Source organism: Palaemon carinicauda, chromosome 6 (genome assembly GCF_036898095.1).
Source record: "Palaemon carinicauda isolate YSFRI2023 chromosome 6, ASM3689809v2, whole genome shotgun sequence".
Lineage (NCBI taxonomy): Eukaryota > Metazoa > Arthropoda > Malacostraca > Decapoda > Palaemonidae > Palaemon > Palaemon carinicauda.
The window spans coordinates 19130898-19140897 of NC_090730.1; positions in this window are offsets into that span (position 1 = coordinate 19130898).

The following is a 10000-nucleotide window of genomic DNA, read 5'->3' on the forward strand; positions in this document are numbered from 1 at the left end:
GTCTAATTACTCACCAAACTTATTACATTTGTTCCTCGTTACTTTTACTTGTGTTGTTGTTGCTGCTGCTGTTGTTGTTATCTAAACTATCATGTGACTCATTCTAAAAAACCGTAAATTTAATCTTAAACTTGCCTATCAAAATATGCTTAAGATTATCAATTACTCTTCATGATAGAATACAAATAATTAATTTATTATTATAATTATTATTATTATCATTATTATTATTATTATTATTATTATTATTATATCATTAGGCAAGAGGTAGTAGAGGAAAAACTGGAGGAGTGGAGAAGAGAAATGGAAAGTAGAGGATTGAAGATTAGCGGGAAAAAAACAGAGTATTTCAGATTGAAAAATGGGGAAGTTAGTTTGCAGGGAGAGAGATTGGAAAGTTTAAAATTTCAAGTATTTGGGATCAGCAGTTGCGGGGGTTGGTGATCTGGGGGCAGAGATAAACCACAGAATGCAAGCAGGATGGAGGAGTTGGAGAAAAGTGCGTGAAAATGCTGTGTGACAGGAAAATGGGGTCAAGTTGGAGGGTGAAGTACACGGGATTGTTGTGATACCGGCAATGATGTATGGAGCGGAGACGTGGGCAATAAAGAAAACGGGAGAGAGGAAGCTGGATGTGGCGGAGATGAGAATGTTGAGATGGATGTGTGAGGTGACAGGAAGAGTTAAGATACGGAATAAGGTAATTAGGAGTACCATAGGAGTTAGAAAACTATCAGATAAGATCCAAGAAAGTAGAGTGAGGTGATATGGTCATGTCATGAGAAGAGATGAACAGTAAATTAGGAGGAGGGTGATGGAAATGGAGGTACAGGGAACGAGAAGGAGAGGGAGACCAAAGCGTAGGTGGATGGGCTGTATCAAGGATGACCTTCGATCAAAGGGATTAACCGGTGACGAAGTGTGGGACAGAGGTATATGGAGAATACTGGTCAGAAACATCGACCCCCACATAGAAGTGGGAGGAGATGCTGACAAAGATTATTATTATTATTATTATTATTATTATTATTATTATTATTATTATTATTTTATTATTATTACTTGCTAAGCTACAACACTAGTCGGAAAGGCAAGTTGATATAAGCCCAAGGGCCCCTGCAGTAAATATAGGCCATACTCCAACCACTTGATCCTCATAAATGAGTAACTACTTTATCCAAGATGTAGGCTTGTACTTCTACATCAAAGGATATTTCCTACTAAAGAAAAAGTTAATTTTCTCTCTATCTCCCTTAGTCCAACCATTTGATCCTTCCAACTGAGAAACTACTTAATCAAATGATGCAGGCTTGTACCTCAGCATCAAAGGATATTTCCTCCTCCTCAAAAAAAAAAAAAAAAAGTTCCTTTTTTCCTCCATCTTCCTTAGTCCAACCACTCGAATCCTCCCAACTATGTCTGTACTTTATCCAATGATGCAGGCTTGTACTTCGGCATTAAAGGATATTTCCTCCTAAAGAAAGAGTTCATTTTCTCTCCATCTGCCTTAGTCATAACATTTAAGCCTTCAAACTGAGTAACTACTTTATCAAATGATGCAGGCTTGTGCTTCTGCATCAAAGGATATTTCCTCCTTAAAAAAGATGTTCCTTTTTCTGCCCATCTTCCTTAGTCAAACCACTCGATCCTCCAAACTGAGTCTGTAATTTATCCAATGATGCAGTCTTGTACTTCTGCATCAAAAGATATTTCCTCCTCCTCAAAAAAAAAAAAAAATAAAATAAAAAAGGTACTTTTTCTCTCCATCTGCCCTAGTCCAACCACTCGATCCTCCCAAACTGAGTCTCTACTTTATCCAATGATGTCGGCTTGTACTTCTGCATCAAAGGATATTTCCCTCCTCAAAAAAAAAAAAAAAAAAAAAAAAAAAAAAAAAAAAAAAAAAAAAAAAAAATTGCTCACCAACCACTCGATTCTCCCCAACTCAGACCGTACTTTATCCAATGATGCGCGCTTGTACTTCTGCAGCAAAGGATATTTCCTACTAAAAAAAAAAGTTCCTTTTTCTCTTCATCTTCTATAGTCCAACCACTTGATGCTCCCAACTGATACCATACTTTATCCAATAATGCAAGCTTGTACTTCTTCATCAAAAGATATTTCCTACTCAAAAAAAAAAAAAAGTTCCTTTTCCTCTTTATCTTCTATAGTCCAACCACTAGATCCTCCAAACTGAGACCGTACTTTATCCAACAATGCAGGCTTGTACTTCTGCATCAAAGGATAATTCCTCCTCCTCGAAAAATAAGATCCTTATTCTCTTTATCTTCTATAGTCTAACCGCTCGATCCTCCAAACTGAGACCGTACTTTATCCAACAATGCAGGCTTGTACTTCTGCATCAAAGGATAATTCCTCCTCCTCGAAAAATAAGATCCTTATTCTCTTCATCTTCTATAGTCTAACCGCTCGATCCTCCAAACTGAGACCGTACTTTATCCAATAATGCAAGCTTGTACTTCTTCATCAAAAGATATTTACTACTCAAAAAAAAAAGTTCCTTTTTCTCTTTATCTTCTATAGTCCAACCACTAGATCCTCCAAACTGAGACCGTACTTTATCCAACAATGCAGGCTTGTACTTCTGCATCAAAGGATAATTCCTCCTCCTCGAAAAATAAGATCTTTATTCACTTCATCTTCTATAGTCTAACCGCTCGATCCTCCAAACTGAGACCGTACTTTATCCAAAGATGCGGGCTTGTACTTCCGCATCAAAGGGTATTTCCTCCTCAGAAAAAAGTTCCATTTTTCTCTTCATCTTCCATAGTCCAACCACTTGATTCTCCCAACTGAGACCGTATTTTATCCAATAATGCAGGCTTGTACTTCTGCATCAAAGGATATTTTCTCTTAAAAAAAAAGCTCCTTGTATAGTCGAACCATTTGATCCTCCCATCTGAGACCGTACTTTATCCAATGATGCAGGCTTGTACTTCTTCATCAAAAGATATTTCCTCTTAAAAAAAAAAGTTTCTTTCCAACCACTTGATCATCCCAACTGAGACCGTACTTTATCCAGTGATGCAGTCTTCTACTTCTACATCATAGGATATTTCCTCCTCAAAAAAAAAAAGAAAAAAAAAAAGTATCTTTCCTACTACTTGATTCTCTCAACTGAGACCGTCCTTTATCCAATGATGCAGGTTTCGTACTTCTGCATCAAAGGATATTCCTCAAAAATAAAAGTTCTTTTTTCTCTGCATCTTCCATAGTCCAACCACTCGATGCTCCCAACTGAGATAGCACTTTATCAAATGATGCAGGCTTGTACTTCAGTATCAAAGGATATTTCCTCGTTAAAAAAAAAATTGTTTTTTCTCTCCATATTCCTTAGTCCAACCACTCGATCCTCCCAACTGAGACCGTATTTTATCCAATGATGCAAGCTTGTACTTTTGCATTAAAGGATATTTCCTCCTCAGGAAAAAGTTCCATTTTCTTTTCACTTTCCATACTCCAACCACTCGATCCTCCCAACTAAGACCGTACTTTATCCAATGATGCACGCTTGTACTTCTACATCAATAAATATTTCGTCCTCAAAAAAAAAAAAAAAAAAAAAAATTCCTTTCCAACGACTTGATTCTCCCAGCTGAGACCGTGTTTTATCCAATGATGCCAGCTAATACTTCTGCATCAAAGGATATTTCTGCCTCAAGGAAAAGTACCCTTTTCTTTTCATATTCCATAGTCCGGCCACTCAATCCTCCCACCTGAGACCGTACTTTATCCAATGATACAGGCTTGTACATAAATATATTATTATTATTATTATTATTATTATTAGCCATGCTACAACCTTAGTTGGAAAAGCAAGATGATATAAGCCAAGGGCTCTAACAGGGAAAAATAGCCCAGTGAGGAAAGGAAATAAGGAAATAAATGATGAGAATAAATTAACAATATATCATTCTAAAAAAAGTAACAGCGTCAAAACAGATATGTCCTATATAAATTATTAACAACGTCAAAAACAGATATGTCATATATAAACAATAAAAAGATTCATGTCAGCCTGTTCAACATAAAAACATTTGCTGCAACTTTGAACTTTTGAAGTTCTACTGATTCAACTACCCGATTAGGAAGATCATTCCACAACTTGGTAACAGCTGGAATAAAACTTCTGGAATACTGTATAGTATTGAGCCTCATGCTGGAGAAGGCCTGGCTATTAGAATTAACTGCCTGCCTAGTATTACGAACAGGATAGAATTGTCCAGGGAGATCTGAATGTAAAGGATGGTCAGAATTATGAATATGTATACTCGAACACTACATTTTTTATTGGTAATAGAGACATCGTCGGCAATACCTTTCATTATAATTCCAAAATTCAATATATAATACCGTTCATTTTAATGACAAATATCAATATACAATACTATTAGAAGAGTGATGGGGCGTTGAAGTTGTTATAGTCTCTCACATAATATTAAAAGAAAACGTAACTGTAGCAACAGAGAAAATTGATATTGAAGAGAATCCCCGCCTAAAAGGGTATTGCAAGAAGTGTTTTATTGATATATATATATATATATATATATATTTATATATAAATATATATATATATATATATAATATATTTAAATATATAAATATATATAAAATATATATATATATATATATATATATATATATATGTATATATATATATATATATAAATATATATATATATATATATATATATATATAATTATATATATTATATATATATATATAATATATTTATATATATATATATATATATATATATAAGTAAATAGGGTGAATAAATACACAGGTTGGAAATCTTATATTTGAATTCCATAAACTTATAAAATTTTCATCCGTTTCACGCTTCAACAAAGTTTTTCTGACCCTAAAAGTAATACCGGTTCCCTAGTGCTACATCTTTCTGGTATCCGTCTCAAATGTCTGTACGAAATACCTTTTCTCCTCTATCTTAATTACATATATCAATCGAATCAATAACTCTTCACCTCTCTTTTGCACTGTATGAACACATTCAAAACACAAAAAGACTCGTTTTCTTACTAAGTCTCATATTTTCAACAGTATAAAATCAGCTTAGTAGGTTTTTAAACAATAATCTCTTTGCTAAATTGTGCATTTCACATCACGTAAAGCAATAATAAGAGAAAATGGTAACTTTTTTTTCCCTCTGATGAGGCTAATTTTCCTTATATGAATGATTCTTCCTTTGAAGATATCCATAACCTTTTTATGTGAGTCAGGACCTCACCTGCTTTGCCTTGAGGCGTTATATATATATATATATATATATATATATTATATATATATATATATATATATTTATATATATATATATATATATATATATATATATATTTATATAAATATATATATAGATATATATATATATATATATATAGAAATATATATATATATATATATATATATATATATATATATATATATATATATATGTGTGTGTGTGTGTGTGTGTGTGTCTATGAAAACTAAATGAACCATGAAAACTAGATTATAAGAAAGAAATTATGTAATATGGATGACTGATTAATGTGAAAACATATAAGGCGACCTAAGCATTTATGCATAACACAATATCCCCCTGTGGGATAACGACGTCACTGAATTTGAGATATGTATTGGAATTCCTGTCTGATGATAAAGTAGCAGAATGTCATTCTCCTTTAGTTCTTCTCGACCAGGGTAACTGATTGTAACATCTTCTTGAGAACATTACTAGATATCAAATTAACCACAACTTATGATATCCATTCACCAGCAGACAGATTCATATGTCTTTTGAATGTTGATAGAATCTTCCCTATATCATATATAAGAACAATGCATATATATCTGAAAATTAGCCCTCATTTTTGACATGTCGCGTACACTAGTATTCCATAGTCCCCCTTCTCTATGGAGAGCTACTCTTGAAAAACAACATGGTCTTATTTCAGTTAATGTAATAACCTTTTTGCATACTCAGCCATCAATTTCTCGTGAATTTTGAATTTTACATTAAACCCTCTAAGTCTTTTAGATCACTCAGCACTGCCTCTCTTCCTTCTTCTATCTTTAACAAATTTTCGAAATGCACACTCCATCAACCCACGACTGCATTCATAGCAAACGCCATCTTTCCACTTTCTTCTTCTCTTATGCTCCATTTGTGTATATGATTTTCTCTGAATTCGCTTCCCTGCAAGGTAGCTTTTTATGTCCGTAGTGAAGTTCTTATCAACCATTTCTCCCTGTTTATGTTACTGTACATCTTATTTTCATTTACTTTACTTGTAGACACCTTATCAATGCTCTTGCTTCCTCCACCTGCTTTTTATCATGAAACTAATTCCCAAACATCTTCTTTTCTTATTCCATAAAACTTTCAGTTCCTTATTATGATTACTATTTCTGTTCCTTAGCTTACTTTTATGAACCATTTTCACTAAGTAATGAAAGTTATAACAATCAATGATTAGATTATTTTATCAAATGCAAGATAACATGATATGAAAATTAATGTAGCATTTGACGATACAAACCAGAAATAAACGGCATGCTATATAATATTCTAAATGATTTATATATCCTCCATACAAATATAAAGACGGGGATTGATTGAAACCATCTTTTTGTGTATCATTGGTTTTTTTCTATACCCTTTGCATTAAAGGAATATTGTAAAAGTATGAGTATGTTAAACATCACCCATCACCTTCCTTTTTCCAAGTAGAAATAAGGATAATGGTCTCTCTCTCTCTCTCTCTCTCTCTCTCTCTCTCTCTCTCTCTCTCTCTCTCTCTCTCTCTCATATAAAACACACAAACATGTATATAATGTAATATGCACACATGCGCACACATATTATAGGTATGTGCAAATGAATATAATATTTCCGTAACACGCGCGTACACGAAAGAAGTAAGGCACAGATTGAGTGAATCAAGAAAGCATGCACAAAGTAGGGAAAAAATTTGGAAGTTAAGGGTGAAAATTAATAGAATTTATTGAGCAAAATCACTTTGATGATATAGAAAAATATTCGAATTGTGGAGATAAGTAGAATACATAGAACATATAAAAATATGTGCAATTTGCATGTGTAGGTGCAGTATGTATAGTTGAGTTGACGAGATGTTGATGAACTCTTTATATTGCTGTAGGTTACTGCAAATGCATGCATGCTTTCATATATCTATACTATGTCAGTAGTTTCATTTGGGAGATTCTAATGTAACACCGACCTCTATATGCGGAAATAATAAACTCTAATTCTCTCTCTCTCTCTCTCTCTCTCTCTCTCTCTCTCTCTCTCTCTCTCTCTCTCCTCTCTCTCTCTCTCTCTCCCTGAATCATTAGCATTACGCCATCATACGGGTGCTTAGTTAAGTGGTCATTTCCATAAAGATTTTTTTTACGAGAATATATCAGTCCTTCTTATTTGGCCATTTACATGTTTGCAAATATGAATAATATTATCATAATAGCTTTGGCCGCCAAACACCAAACCATTTAAGCGAGAGACCTAAAGTAAAAATATGGGAGGGTAACATCAAATGCCAAAAATGGAGGAATCTCAAATAGAATAAAGGAGGGTAATATCAAATCATATAAGGGAGGGACCTAAAGTAAAATATGGGAGGGTATCATCAAATGCCAAAGAGGGAGGGATCTCAAATAGAATAAAGGGAGGGTAATATCAAATCCATATAGGGAGGGACCTAAAGTAAAATATGGGAGGGTATCATCAAATGCCAAAGAGGGAGGGATCTCAAATAGAATAAAGGGAGGGTAATATCAAGTCCATATAAGGGAGGGACCTAAAGTAAAATATGGGAGGGTATCATCAAATGCCAAAGAGGGAGGGATCTCAAATAGAATAAAGGGAGGGTAATATCAAGTCCATTTATGGGAGGGAATTAAAGTAAGATATGGGAGGGTAACATCAAATGCCATTAAGGGAGGGATCTCAAATTAAATGAAAGGAGGGTAATATCAAGTCCATATAAGGGAGGGAATTAAAGTAAAATATGGAGGGTAGCATCAAATGCCAACAAGGGAGGGACATAGAATAAAATAGAGGGAGGGTAATATCAAGTCCATGTAAGGGAGGGACCTCCACTCTAAGCTGCCTGTGCAGTTTTATTTATTTTTTATTTTTTTTTTTTTTTTTTTTTTAATTTTATTTTTCTTTTTTTTTTGCAGCTTGCAGCTTCTCCTGCTCCTTCTCCTCCACTCTGAGCTACTTGTGCAGTTTTATTCTCTTTTTTTTTTTTTTTTTTTTTTTTTTTTTTTTTTTTTTTTTTTTTTTTTTTTGCAGCTTGCAGCTTCTCCTGCTCCTTCTCCTCCACTCTAAGCTACTTGTGCAGTTTTATTCTTTTTTTTTTTTTTTTTTTTTTTTTTTTTTTTTTTTTTGCAGCTTACAGCTTCTCCTGCTCCTTCTCCTCCACTCTAAGCTACTTGTGCAGTTTTATTCTTTTTTTTTTTTTTTTTTTTTTTTTTTTTTTTTTTTTTTTTTTTTTTGCAGCTTCTCCTGCTCCTTCTCTTCCACTCTAAGCTACTTGTGCAGTTTTATTCTTTTTTTTTTTTTTTTTTTTTTTTTTTGCAGCTTGCAGCTTCTCCTGCTCCTTCTCCTCCACTCTAAGCTCTTGTGCAGTTTTATTCTTTTTTTTTTTTTTTTTTTGCAGTTTTCTTTTAATTTATCTTTTCTTATTTTTTTTTTTTTTTTTTTTTTTTTACAGCTTACAGCTCCTCCTACTCCTTCTCCTCCACTCTAAGCTGCTTTTGCAGTTTTATTCTTTTTTTTTTTTTTTTTTTTTTTTTTTTTTTTTTGCAGTTTTCTTTTTATTTATCTTTTATTTTTTTTTTTTTTTTTTTTTTACAGCTTACAGCTCCTCCTACTCCTTCTCCTCCACTCTAAGCTGCTTTTGCAGTTTTATTCTTTTTTTTTTGCAGTTTTATTTATTTCTTTTTATTTTTTTTGCAGCTTGCAGCTTCTCCTGCTCCTCCTCCTCACTCTAAGCTGCTTTTGCAGTTTTATTCTTTTTTTTTTGCAGTTTTATTTATTTCTTTTTATTTTTTTTTGCAGCTTGCAGCTTCTCCTGCTCCTCCTCCTCCACTCTAAGCTGCTTGTGCAGTTTTATTTATTTTTTTTTTTTTCTTTTTTCTGCAGCTTGCAGGTTCTCCCTGCCCCTTCTCCTCCACTCTAAGCTACTTGTGCAGTTTTATTCTTTTTTTTTCTTTCTTTTTTTTTTCTTTTTTTTTTCACAGCTTGCAGCTCCTCCTACTCCTCCTCCACTCTAAGCTGCTTCTGCAGTTTTATTTTATTTCATTTATTATTTATTTGCAGTTTTATTTATTTATTTATTTATTTTTCTTTTTTTTACAGCTTGCAGCTTCTCCTGCTCCTTCTCCTCCACTCTAAGCTGCTTTTTGCGGTTTTATTTTATTTCATTTATTATTTATTTGCAGTTTTATTTATTTATTTATTTTTTTTCTTTTTTTTTTACAGCTTGCAGCTCTTCTCCTGCTCCTTCTCCTCCACTCTAAGCTGCTTCTGCAGTTTTATTTTATTTCATTTATTATTTATTTGCAGTTTTATTTATTTATTTATTTTTTTTTCTTTTTTTTTTACAGCTTGCAGCTTCTCCTGATCCTTCTCCTCCACTCTAAGCTGCTTTTGCGGTTTTATTTTATTTTATTTCTTTATCATTTGCAGTTTTAGTCATTCATTTATTTATTTATTTATTTATTTATTTATTTATTTTTTTTTTTACAGCTTGCAGCTTCCCCTGCTCCTTCTCCTCCACTCTAAGCTGCTTTTGCGGTTTTATTTTATTTTATTTCTTTATCATTTGCAGTTTTATTCATTCATTTATTTATTTATTTATTTTTTTTTTTTTTCTTTTTACAGCTTGCAGCTTCCCCTGCTCCTTCTCCTCCACTCTAAGCTGCTTGTGCAGTTATTTTTTTTTTTTTTTT